The sequence below is a fragment of the Rhinopithecus bieti genome, unplaced genomic scaffold (genome assembly GCF_001698545.2).
Source record: "Rhinopithecus bieti isolate Rb0 unplaced genomic scaffold, ASM169854v2 scaffold_5313, whole genome shotgun sequence".
NCBI classification, from domain to species: Eukaryota; Metazoa; Chordata; class Mammalia; order Primates; family Cercopithecidae; genus Rhinopithecus; species Rhinopithecus bieti.
The window spans coordinates 79053-91864 of record NW_016804705.1 but is presented as its reverse complement, the minus strand read 5'-3'; the positions used below and the strand labels follow the sequence as shown (position 1 = coordinate 91864).

The 12812-nt window shown below is 38.8% G+C and overlaps 1 protein-coding gene and 1 long non-coding RNA gene across 2 annotated transcripts in view; one reads left to right on the top strand and one right to left on the bottom strand.

Moving 5' to 3' along the window:
* Positions 1 to 12812, top strand: part of THSD7B (thrombospondin type 1 domain containing 7B) — a gene marked incomplete at its 3' end in the record, with an annotated part of 522306 nt that overhangs the window by 449267 nt on the left and 60227 nt on the right. The gene's annotated exons all lie outside the window — the stretch shown is intronic.
* LOC108528399 (uncharacterized) lies at positions 1602 to 4391 on the bottom strand. Its single transcript, XR_001885129.1, has 3 exons — positions 4282 to 4391; positions 2681 to 2737; positions 1602 to 1740 (listed from the first exon to the last, which is right to left on the bottom strand). It is a non-coding gene; the product is annotated as an uncharacterized LOC108528399 (long non-coding RNA).

The following is a 12812-nucleotide window of genomic DNA, read 5'->3' as shown; positions in this document are numbered from 1 at the left end:
GGCCATATATGAGGTATAATCTGTAAGCAAGCATACCATTTTTATAACTCTGGGACATATATATACACACACACACACACATATATATGTGTATATATATATATGATATATTTATCTACTTCTTAAAATGAACTTTGTTGAGGTTTAATTTATATATAATAAAATGAAATCCTAAGTATACAATAGAGTTCAATGAGTTGTATACACTTGTGTAAGTAACACCCCAGTCATAACACAGAATATTTCTCCCACCCCAATCAGTATAAAAAAATTTCTCACAAAAAAGTCTCCTCATTCCCTTTTCTAGTTGCCACTGCTGTTGCCCTAGACCCTGGTCTTGGTTCAAAATCACAGCTATTCCCCATTTTAAGCTTGTCCTACACCCTGTAAGAATAAACATGTTATGTGTTGAGGGACAGAGACATGAGAAAGAATTTTGAAAATTCTACATTGCTGTACATGTAGATATTATAGTTATGTAATGTTATATTTTTGCCTTTTTCATGAGAGGAATATCAAGTGATGCAGCTGAAGAGTAATAAAAACAGCATAGACATTGGTGCAAAACAGATCTGCTTTTAAATTCCAGATTTTCTACTTTCTCAATGCACAGTGTTCAGTACAAGTTACATAATGTTTGTGAACCCTGGTTCCCTCCTCTGTTAAGTGGAGACAACACCCACTTACAGAATATAGAAAAGAGAAAGTGGGCTGGGCGTGGTGGCTCACGCCTGTAATTCCAGCACTTTGGGAGACTGAGGCAGGTGAATCATGAGGTCATGAGATCGAGACCATCCTGGCCAACATGGTGAAACCCCGTCTCTACTAAAAATACAAAAATTAGCTGGGCATGGTGGCGCACACCTATAGTCCCAGCTACTCGGGGGAGGCTGAGGCAGGTAAATCGCTTGAACCTAGGAGGCAGAGGTTGCAATGAGCCAAGATCGTGCCACTGCACTCCAGTCTGGCGACAGAGTGAGACTCCATCTCAAAGAAAAAAAAAAAAGAGAGAGAAAGTGAGCTTCGGTGCAGTGATTGTCATGTTTATGTTCCTGAACATAACTTCCCCTCTAATTACCTTTACTTGAAAGGCCACTTCTGGTTCATCTCAGTTCTTTACAATACCTCTGACTCCATGGGTGATAGTTTACAATATTTATTTTCAGGATGAGGAATTGAATTTATAACATTTATAGGTTACTGAAGAAATTAATGAAAAGTATGTATATAGTTTATATGTAGAATAAAAGGTAATTGCAAAAAAAAAAAAATCCTTCATCTGTATTTTTGAGGAGATGATAGTCATTATTGCATCTGTCTAATCTAAGACCTGCTCATTCTCCCTCAACTCTTGCCATGCTGCTGAAAATGTTGGTGTTGGATTATTCCACTCCCATCTAATCCATGGAGTTGACTGTTTTTCTTTATGAGGATGTCCAAAATAGCAGCAACAAGTCTAACTATGTCCTTTCAACAAGGAAAGGTATTATCATCTTTACCTAAAATGATTATTGGTATAATACAAATATGATTGAGCCACACAAACATTAGATCCCCACTGAAGATTTGGTAGACTGTTCATTGTTCGTCTTTTCTGTGGAGTCATCTTGGGTACAACACACACCTGAATTTAGTCGTGGATTATAACGTCAGGAAAGGATATGTGAGAGTGCTGCTTTGCTGGTGAGGTGATATCCATATCTGTTGGGTCAGTTTTATAGTTTCTGCAGATCAGGAAAGCTGCCATGTAAAATGGTATAGAGATGTGTGTTAATCCAGGCTGTCCAATAGGCAGACTCCAAGACAAGATTAAAGGCAATGTATTTAGAGGAAACGCCTGTGAGAGAAAATACACAGGCATGTATCATGGCCAGTTTGCCATGATGCAGGTCTGACCTGGACTGAGGGAGACAAGGAAGGGAGAAAGTGAGGAAGGCAGGAAGGGAGGAAGTGAGGAAGGCAGGAAGGGAGGAAGGGAGAGAGGGAGGGAGGGAGGAGCAAATATTTTAGAATGAAGGCCTAAGAGGAATTCAGCACGGCCATTGGAGGATCCTTGAGCCAAATTTGCCTGTCCCACATTTCCCAAGAAGGGGCCTGCTTTGTATCTCTGCTGCAGTCAGTCACAGGCTGGGAGCAACCCACAAGAAGCATGGACCAAGTGGTCATTTTCAGACTTTAATAAGAGAAGATGATATGCTTTAATATGCATAGAAATCACTCGGGGTTTTTGTTCAAATGCACATTCTGATTCAGTGGCTCTGGGGAAGGACATGAGCTTCTGTGGCTCTAAGTTCCAGGAGCTGCTTATGGCACTGGCCCCTGGACCACAGGTTGGGTCACAATGGTAGGAGCACTTAGCTATGGGTCAGTCCATCCACATTTGTGGATTCATTGCTGTTCCATTCACTGGCAACCTGGGAAGCCCAATTCCACAGAACTTTTGTACCAGCCCAACTCATAGGCCACTGTCCAGTCTATAGATGACTGCTCTGTGCCACATGATCACCGCTGGACCGACGATCTGTGAACAGAGTCCTGGGATAAAGTTGTACAGAGTGGCAACTTTGCATAATAAATAGTCAATGTTTTCAAGTAAAGTATATTAATGGAAAACTAGAGGTATAGCAAGGCCATCAGATGAGAAGATGACTGCCATGGAAAAGACAGTTGGTATACTCACAGTTCCCAAGAGGAGGGACGCTCCGTGTAATGGGGCCCACAATGGATAGCACCAGGGCTGTCAGGAAGCAGAGAGAGCGCAGGGACTGTGATAAGAGCTTTTATCTTGGTTTTCCAGGGAAGAAATGGATAAGGCAGGGGAAGCAGGCTTAAGACTGGTTAGTTATAATAACTGGCATAGTGGCCAGCTTTAATTATCTGGTACCTGGCTTAGGAGCAATTAGGACAGATGGATAGTGACCCTGTGCGTAGGAGCTTGTAAAGGAGGTAGTTGAGATGTGGACTCTGGATTGGTCTGTGTTTGAAAAGCACATCCCTGGGGAAGGGGATTCCTCCTGAGGAGGAGGGCGGTTGAGTGGGAGATGACAGGAGGCCAAGGCAAGGTGACCCAGGCCTATCATTAGGTTGTTCAAAGCAAAGCATACGCTTCATATCCACGCAAGGCAGAGGTTACAGCATCACATTACAGAAGCTAGAATGAGGCTAACACAGCCATTGGCTTTGTTTCAGAACTGAGTCGTGGCCACAAAAGCCCTTAGATACCTCTTCTTCATAAACATCACCATTTACACACAGGGGGGATTTTCTTTAGAGGATAGATATGTCCGTGGGTAAACCATTTTCTGGTCAGATTAGGCATCTTCTTCCCTTCTTTTGGATTCTTTAGTGTTCCTGAATAAAAACTTATTCCAGTCCTTGGTTCTATGCTAATGGCAACCAATTAAAACTACCCCTGTATTTCTCCAAGTGGACTGAACCTACCTGCCTGTGACTCTGTGATTCTGACCCTCAAATGCTGCTTTGTGGAAAGCACAGGGAGATGTGGAGACACTTAGATAAATACTCAGGAGGGAGGTTTGAAAAAGCCCACAAACAGACATCTCCGTTAGCATTTACCACACGAAATGCTTCAGAGCACAGACATCCTTCTCTTTAGCATTCACTCTTTTACAGGGCTCTTTCAGGTTTTGGGATGACCTCCTGATGAAAACCTGATTCAGTGCTAATGGACTGTAAGCTCTTGTAGTCTGGGAATGTTCTGGAAGCTACTGCAAGATGACCCAGCTTCTGGGCTCAGTAGGCAGCTGATAGTAAAAATATCTGAATCAGAAAGGAGTCTTGCACAGTAAATTTCAAGAAGGGTGAATTAGCAAGCTTAAACTCAGCAGACCCACTCATCTCCAGAGGCTTGAAAGAACTAACAATCAAATAATTGGTGTTTTCTGAAGAAAGTAATGTTTGCTTCAGTTTAACAATACAAGCTCAGCTGGGGGACTCCAGGTGCCTGAAGATATTTGAGAGGGCAGCACAGCACATAATTATATCCTTGAAAGGAAAATAGATAACCCCTCCAGGAACTGAGTATTCTCTTTCATACAAAATCTGGCCTGTTTGTCAACCCCCATCTTACAATAACAGCTAGCAATGGGAGAGAAATTACAAATGGCTCTCACTTCAGTGCCAGAAAGTAACCTTCAGGCTTCTCTTCAAACCACAGAAAATAGAGCCACCTTAATACAAAGTCAAGGAATTACCAGCCCTGGGGAGGTCAAACTCCAGTCATGTATTACAGTTCAGGGATTTTCAGAACATAAATCATACCAGAAATTCCACTCTCTTTCTCCCTTGGCAACAAATTCCCATAACTTTGGGGTTCGTTGATTTGAACATTTCAGAGTGAAGTTTGATGGAATAAGCTTGGTCAGGTTCAGATTCAGAGCTGTTCTGTGAGCAGCTAGCTTGGCCACTTCAGGCAGGTGGTTTAAACTGCATGAAGTCATAAATCCCCACTTCCTCCTTTGTGATTTGAATAAGGGCCTGAATTAGGTAATAAATGGGTATAAAGTTCCCTGTAAAGTTATAATTACCCTTCAAATAGGAGATTAATTTCCAAACCTGAATTTTTCTTACTGTGTTTAAATCCATTTTTTTCTGTTTCCTTTTTCTTCCTCCTTTTCTTCCTCCTTTTTTCTGTCTTCTTTCCTCTCTCTCTTTCCTTCCCTCCCTCCCTCCCTTTCATTCATCTTTGCTTTTGTCCTTCTGTCCTTCCTTTCATTCTTCCTTTTCTGTTTTGATTTATGTTTGGTGAAATTGATTACTTTCGAACGATGATTTGGGCTAAAATAATTACCCCAGTCAACAAATTGAGCCAGTATTGTAGAACCAGGCTTTCGGGGATCAAATTCTGTCTCCTCTAAGTGGCTGTGTAAACATGAGCAAGTTACTTAACATATCTGTATAATAGTTTCTTTATCTTAAAAAGTAAGAAAGATAATATTATCTACTTGGCAGGGTTCTCATAATAAAAAAAATTAGTATTTGCAAAACAATTAAAATAGCGACTGGTTTACAGTAAGTGCTATAAGTATTTGTTAAATAAAGTAAAAGTGTTATTTGAAAAATGACAAGTTGAGATCAACTGAGTTTAGATTTCAGTTGTCTAAAAGAAATCCCTGTCCACTTGTATTTATTTTTAAATTCTTCTCTCTTTTAAATTTCTGGCTTTGCTTTTGTTGTTGTGTTTTAGAAACAGGGCTCTGTTGCCCAGGCTGGAGCGCAGTGGCACACTCATAGCTCACTGCATTCTCAAACTCCTGGGCTCAAGTGATCCTCCTGCCAGGCTTCTGCTAAATAAAACAATTTTAAACTAAATTAGTTAAGCTGGAGCTCATGTGTATAAACTGAGTCTCAGTACTCAATTTATGCCTTGGCAAGTGCTGTCCTGTCCCTTCTCAAGGCAATTATGAGTTGGAGCACCCTCCTTTATAGAAAATACCGTGTGCCTAGAATTGTCCACGGCCAGCAGTGTGGTAAGAGGAGAGACCTGAGCTAGACTTGGACCTGGAGCTAAATGGGGTTGGGACCTGTTTTCTGCCTCAGGACACTCTCCAACCTGCTATTCTACCATGCAGGGTTAACCAGTACTCCAAGAAGTTCCAAGGCTTACCACTATGAGGTCATTCTGGGACACTGTGGGCAGGTAGATACTAATTCCTGAAGGCAACCTGGCCAGTGAATCATTCTCCCTGGCCAAAGCAGTATTTCTTTTTCAGAATCATATGAACAGTGCTGATACAGTAATTTTGCAGGTCTCAAATTGGTTTAAAGAGACAGGAGTCCTGTACAACTTATGATAGCCCTGTGTAGCCTAAGTCATCTTCCTGTCTTCTTTTCTTTTCTTTTCCTTTTTCTTTTTTTTCCATTCCTTCCTTCCTTCCCTTCTTTTCTCTCTTCTTTTTTTCTTTCCGTTCCTTTTCTTTTCTTCTTTCTTTCCTTCCTTCCTTCCTTCCTTCCTTCCTTCCTTCCTTCCTTCCTTCCTTCCTTCCTTCCTTCCTTCCTTCCTTCTCTTTCTTTCTCTCTTTTTCTTTCTCTCTCTCTCTCTTTCTTTCTCTTTTCTTCTTCCCTCCCTTCCTTCCTTCCTTTATTTTGTATACCTTTATTTATTCACAATAAAATTTGGCCATTTTAAGTATACAGCAAGATATCTGTTTATTTATCTTAAACATTTTTTTCTCTCTCTTCTTTGGATTGGATATTGATCTATATTGAATTTTATTTGTTTTATCATTATCTGTATATTTTAATTATTTGAGCGTATTTTTCTCTAATTCTTTGAACATATTTTCCTTAAATTTGAGAATATTTAGGTTAGCTACTTGAAAGTTTCTGTCTGCTAAGTCCACTCCTAGTCAATTTCTACAGATTGTTTTATTCCCTTCTGTGCATTGGTAACTGAATTTTGGCTACTACCGAAAGTAAATTTTAGAACATTTCTATAATCCCCCAATTTTTCCCTGTGCCTCTTTGCAATCACCACTGTGAAATAAAGGTGAAATAAAGACTGTGGTTAGATGCTTAATCGTCTATAATTGTTATAGATTTATGATTGGTTATTCCTTTTTATCGTTAAATATGAAATCCTGTCTTTAATAACATTTCATTTCTTGATGGCTATTTGATCTGGAATTTATGTAGTCATTCTAGTTCTCTTCTGTTTATTGTTCGTTTTGTTTTAACTTTTTTTCTCCCTTTATTTTCAGCCTGTTTATGTCTTTGCATTGGAATTATGTCTCTTGTTAATATTAAATAATTGGAGATTATTTTTTACATAGTCAGAAAATCTCTACTGTTGGATGTGTTTAGCAAATTCATATTTAATATAATAATTGGTATGATTGGATTTAGATAAGGAATTTGGTTACTTATTTTCTATTTCCATCATTTATTTTTTATTCTTCTATTCTTTCTATCTTCTGTGAATTTCAATAGCCATTTTACCTCCTCTAGTTAAGTTTTAGCTATATTTATTTTTAAAAAGTGATTGCTGTAGGGATTATAATATGCATCTTGAATTTATTATAATCTAATGGTAATTAACCCTGACTTCTGATAAAATGGGGGAATTTTTTACAAGTATGGGTGCATTTCCCCCATTATTTTTGCGTTGTTGTCATACATATTACATCTGTGCATGATAATATACATTATAAGCCCCCAAATGTAGTATAACCTTGCTTCACACAATTGTAAATCTTAAAGAAGAAAGGAAACGCATACACCATACTTACCATTTCTGATGTGCTTCATGTCTTCCAATGTAGATAAGTTAGCATTTGTGTTATTTTTCTTCCACCAAAGAACTTCTTTTAGTATGCTTTATAGTGAGATTCTCCTAGCAACAATTTTTTTTAACTGTTAGCAATTTCAGTGGCTTCTTTGGCTTCCATTGTTTCTGAAGACAGTTCTGCCACTGATCATATAGTTTTCCTTTGTACATGATTTGTCATTTTTCTTTGGTTACTTTTAAGATTTTCTCTTTATTTTTGGCTACTAGGAATTAGACCGTCATGTGTCCAGGTGCAGTCTCCTTTGTGTTTGTGCTATTTGGGGTTTGTTGAACTTCTTGATGCGTTAGTTAATATTTTTCACTGATTTGGAAGGGAGTTATGCTAACTACTATGCCACATATACCCATACCTCAGTATTTGTTACCAACTGGGGAAGGTTTTGTCCATTTTAGTTAAAATATGATTTCTCTCCTTTCTCTCTATCATCTTGTTCTGTGACTCCATTTGTATGATAGTTGGAATGCCTTATAGTGTATCACAGATCTCTGTTTTTTTATCTTAAACATTTTTTTCCTCTCTCTTCTTTCAACTGGATATTGATCTGTTCTGAAGTTTATTTGTTTGGTCATTATCTGTATTTTTTTTTATTATTTGAACATATTTTTCTTTAATTCTTTGAATATATTTTTCTTAAATTTGCAAATATTTAGAATACCTACTTGAAACTCTCTGTCTGCTAAGTCCACTCCTAGTCAATTTCTACAGATTGTTTTATTCCCCTCTGTGCATGGATAACTTTTCTGTTTCTCTGCATGACTAGGAATTTTGTGAGAAACTAGACAGTGGAGATGATATGATGCAGATGTTATGTTGCAGTTACTTTCATGTCAGTTTCAGGTACCACCTGCAACCAAAGGGTTGTTGTGTTTTTTGTTTTAATAGGCAGTTAAGTTCCCTGGACTTAAGCTGAGAAATCTGTCTGCTCTGAAGGGGGCAGTCCTTGATATGTCCATTTAGTGTTCGATAGCCTGGTTCCCTTGTAGAGTTGCAGGGTCAGCCAATGACATACACAGAGGTTATGCTAATACTGGCCCCTTGCAGTAAGGCTTACATCCTCTGCGGCCCAAGCTGTTTGTTGGTTGGTAAATAGACTCAGAGACAGCAAATCCTTAATTCTCCTAGGCTTTCAGTCTTTGCCTGGATCATTACTGTGTCTCACCTGCAGGGGAGTTTAGAAGTAAACTGGGGATGTATGGAGAGTTTATTATTTCAACCTTTTTACATTTACCTAACTTCCAAAATTTTGCACTCAAATTTCTTGTTCCTTTGCCACCTGCCCTGAACTGGGTCTGCAAATATCAACTGTAAAGCTATTCGATTTTCCCACCCTGGATGAAGCAGTAGGAATGTCCCAGCCAGTGTCCACAAAATTACTATTCTTACCTGATGAATTAGCAGTGCTTCATGAAAAAACAATGTTCAAATTGCTACCTACCTTTTATCTTCTTTCGATGTCCGGAAATAATTATTTTTAATAATTTTGACCAATTTTAAACTTGTTTTCTCCCATCCAAGTACTAACTAGGCCCAACCTTACTTAGCTTCCAAGATCAGATGAGATGAGTGTATTCAGGGTGGTATGGCCATAGAGCAATTTTAAACTTGCTTTCTATACAGTGTAATCACCCACACTTTCTATCAAGCATTATTGAAAGTACATTTTTTTCATTTTATTTTAGGTGATTTTTATAAATTATTTTAAATCATCCATGGTATCAGAATGTATGTAAGTTTTGTTTGTTTTCAAATGATTATTAGTTACATTAGTTACATTATTTCCTTTTTTTTTTTTTTTTTTTTTTTTTAAGACAAGGTCTTACTCTCTCGCCCAGGCTGCAGAGCAATGGCGTAATCACAGCTCACTGCAGCCTTGACCTCCCAGACTTAAGGGATCCTCCCACCTCAGCCTCCCGAGCAACTGACCACAGGCACTCACCACCACTCACAGCTAATTTTTTGTATTATTTGTAGAGACAGGGTTTCATCATGTTGCCCAGGACATATCTTGAACTCTTGAGCTCAAGTGATCTGTCTGCCTCAGCCTCCCAAAGTGCTGGGATTACAAGCGTAAGCCACCACACTTGCCTTATTCACTACTTTTAAAGGACCTTGAAAAGTCTATGGAAAAAGATATCATGGATATAAAGATTAATTTATGTGGGTACAATTATAAATCTTTTACATGTACTAATTCTTTTTATCCTCACAGCTAATACTTACCCCCATGAGGTAGTAATAATATTTTCCTCACTTTCCAGAAGAGTAAACTAAGCAGAAACAAGATGAATGACTTGCCCAAAGTCACCTAGCCAGGATTCAAGTTCAAGCAGAGTGGGATAATCACTTTGTATCATTAGAGAGGCAAACCTAAGATAATATCAAAAGTTGTCAAGGACTGTTAAAAGCAACACCACTGAAAACCTCTAAAGGGTGTACAATAAGGATCCCTGGTATTTCCTGGTGTCTTCCTCAAACTTTATCACATTAAATAACTCAGGTTCTCTAAGCCATTGGGGCTTGTTTGTCACTTTTTTAAGCAATGCTGTTTATTTCTCTGATTAATCCCTCATATTTATCATAGTGAACCAGTGAAGAATAAAAAGCAGTAGGTTACACTGAGATTATGCATTAATTTGTTAAGGCTGAGAATTGGGGGAGAATAGGAAGTTTTACTACAAAACATATCTGAAAGGGCATAATAAAGTAAGTTGTTAAAAATTAATTACATTGCTATAGGATTGATATTTTAATTGCAAGTAGAGGATTTGGAGGGAGTAGAATTCAGCATCATATGGAAATAAATCTAGGCTTGATCAATGAGGCATAAAAGGAAACATAAAATCTTTTAATAATTTATGCTAGGAAAACTATGCTCCAAATACTGCAAAGTAGGCATAAATATATGCATTTTATAATTTGAAGTTTTTGATGATATACAGACACACATTAAATATAACAAAATCTTCTAGTATACATTTGACCAAAATAATTTAACTAAAATATGCAAAATTTCATTAAAATGTTATTTATTTATTTATTTTTTTACTTTCTGTCTTATTTAGAGTATCTTAGAAAACAGATCTTGAGGTAGAGCTAGAGCTAGCACCTTGAGGGCTATTCTGGAACCTGATTCTTATTCAAACGTTGTCCAGACAACCAGGAGAGTTTGTGGATGAGGCAGCGGTGGAAGCTGGGAATCTCTATGAACAAAACCTGAGTATGAGGAGACTGGCATCCAGAGGGTCTGAGAGGAAATGTAAATTGTGCCAGACACACATACTTTGTGTCACTTCATTTATTTTTACAAGTTATAATTTTATATGTCTCAAAGTAGCAACACAGTTGCTTTCTATCTCTTTGCCTGACTGCATTTCTCTTTTCTTGACCGTGTCGGTATTGATCTCTTTTCATTATTGACAGTATTTTCCCACTAGACATCAGTTGAAAATTGATAAATGCCTTGAAATTGACCTTGCATCCTCTCTTATTGTCCATATATATGACAGTGTATGTGATATGGTTATGATGGTTAATACTGAGTGTCAACTTGATTGGATTGAAAGATGCAAACTATTGTTCCTGAGTGTGTCTGTGCAGGTGTTGCCAAAAGAGATTAACATTTGGGTCAGTAGACTGGGAGAAGCAGACCCACCCTCAATCTGGGTGGGGGCCATCTAATTAGCAGCCAGTGTGGCCAGAATAAAAGGCAGGCAGAAGAATGTGGAGAGAATAAACTGGCTTAGCCTTCTAGCCTCATCTTTCTCCTGTGCTAGATGCTTTCTAACCTTGAACATTGGACTCAAAGTTCTTTAGCTTTGGGACTCAGACTGACTTCCTTGCTCCTCAGCTTACAGATGGCCTATTATGGGACCTTGTGATACTGTGAGTTTATACTCCTTAACAAACTCTCCTTTATATATATATCTATCCTATTAGTTCTGTCCCTCTAGAGAACCCTAATACAGATTTTAGTACCAGGAGTGGTTCCAGAGGAACAGAATATTAAGGACAAAGTTCTTTTGTTGGTTTTGGAGTTTCTGGAGTCGGCTGCTTAATATGATAGACCCAAAAATGCTAAGGACTCTACTTCTAATAGTATGGAGAACACTAATAGTTCTTTGTGTGAACTGTTTAGAGAGTTATGCAAAATAAATGCATTTGACACTCCTGATTCACCACTCGTGAGAGGCAAGGAGTTTAGTGACTCTAAACATAATACCTTTGACTATATGTGGAGAACCAAGGAACGTAATGAAGTTGGTTGGTTGCTCCTAAGTTCACTGGACAAAGTGATGAAAGAAAATGAAGAACACAGTGATTCTAACTCTGGGCTTCAGAAGCAAATACTTCAAATCTGCTAAGATTGCCCTGAGTGACAGTCTTATCTCCTGTAGAGAAAGAGCTGAAATTTTGGAACACCAGACACAAGCTCTTATCATGCCAGTGGCTGATCTGCAATGAAAGATGCATGTACAGTCTCGCCAGGTGTCTACTGTTAAAGTGAGGGTATCGACTGGAAAAGATGGAACCCTACAACTTGGAATGGGGACATGTGGGAGGACCCTGGTGAAGCTGGGGACACTGAGTTTGTAAACTCTGATGAACTTTTTTTGCCAGAAGAAACAGCTTCCCCATTCCCATTAGTGGCAACATCCCCTCCCAGTCCCATGCTGCCATCAGCCTTTCCACCTTTGTCTGAAGTGATAAAACCTGTGCTGCCTGAGGCAATAGTGATGGCCTCCCCTGAGGCAGCTGCCAGACAAAACAATATTGATTCTCCTCAGGACCCTCCCTTAACACTCCTGTTTGCTTCTAGACCTATAATTAAACTGAAGTCCCGCTGGACTCCTACAGGTGAGGTTCAGAGTGTGACCCACAAGGAGGTGCATGACACTTGAAAGGAACTACTTGAGTTTTCTAGTTAATATAAGCAGAAATCTGGAGAACAGGCATGGGAATGGATATTAAGGGTGTGGAATGATGGTGGAAGGAACACAGAGTTGAATCAGGCTGAATTTATTTATTTGGCCCACTAAGTAGGGATTCTGCATTTTATGTTGCAGCTCAGGGAGTTAAAAAAGGTTCTAATAATTTATTTGCTTGGTTAGCTGAAATATGGATTAAAAGATGACCCACTTATGTACCCAAAGGATTATAAATCATGCTGCTGTAAAGACACATGCACACGTATGTTTATTGCAGCACTATTCACAATAGCAAAGACTTGGAATCAACCCCAATGTCCATCAGTGACAGACTGGATTAAGAAAATGTAGCACATATATGCCATGGAATCCTATGCAGCCATAAAAAAGGATGAGTTCGTGTCCTTTGTAGGGACATGGATGCAGCTGGAGACCATCATTCTCAGCAAACTATCGCAAGAACAGAAAATCAAACACCGCATGTTCTCACTCATAGGTGGGAATTGAACAATGAGATCACCTGGACACAGGAAGGGGAACATCACACACCAGGGCCTATTGGGGGGGGGGGGGAGGGGGG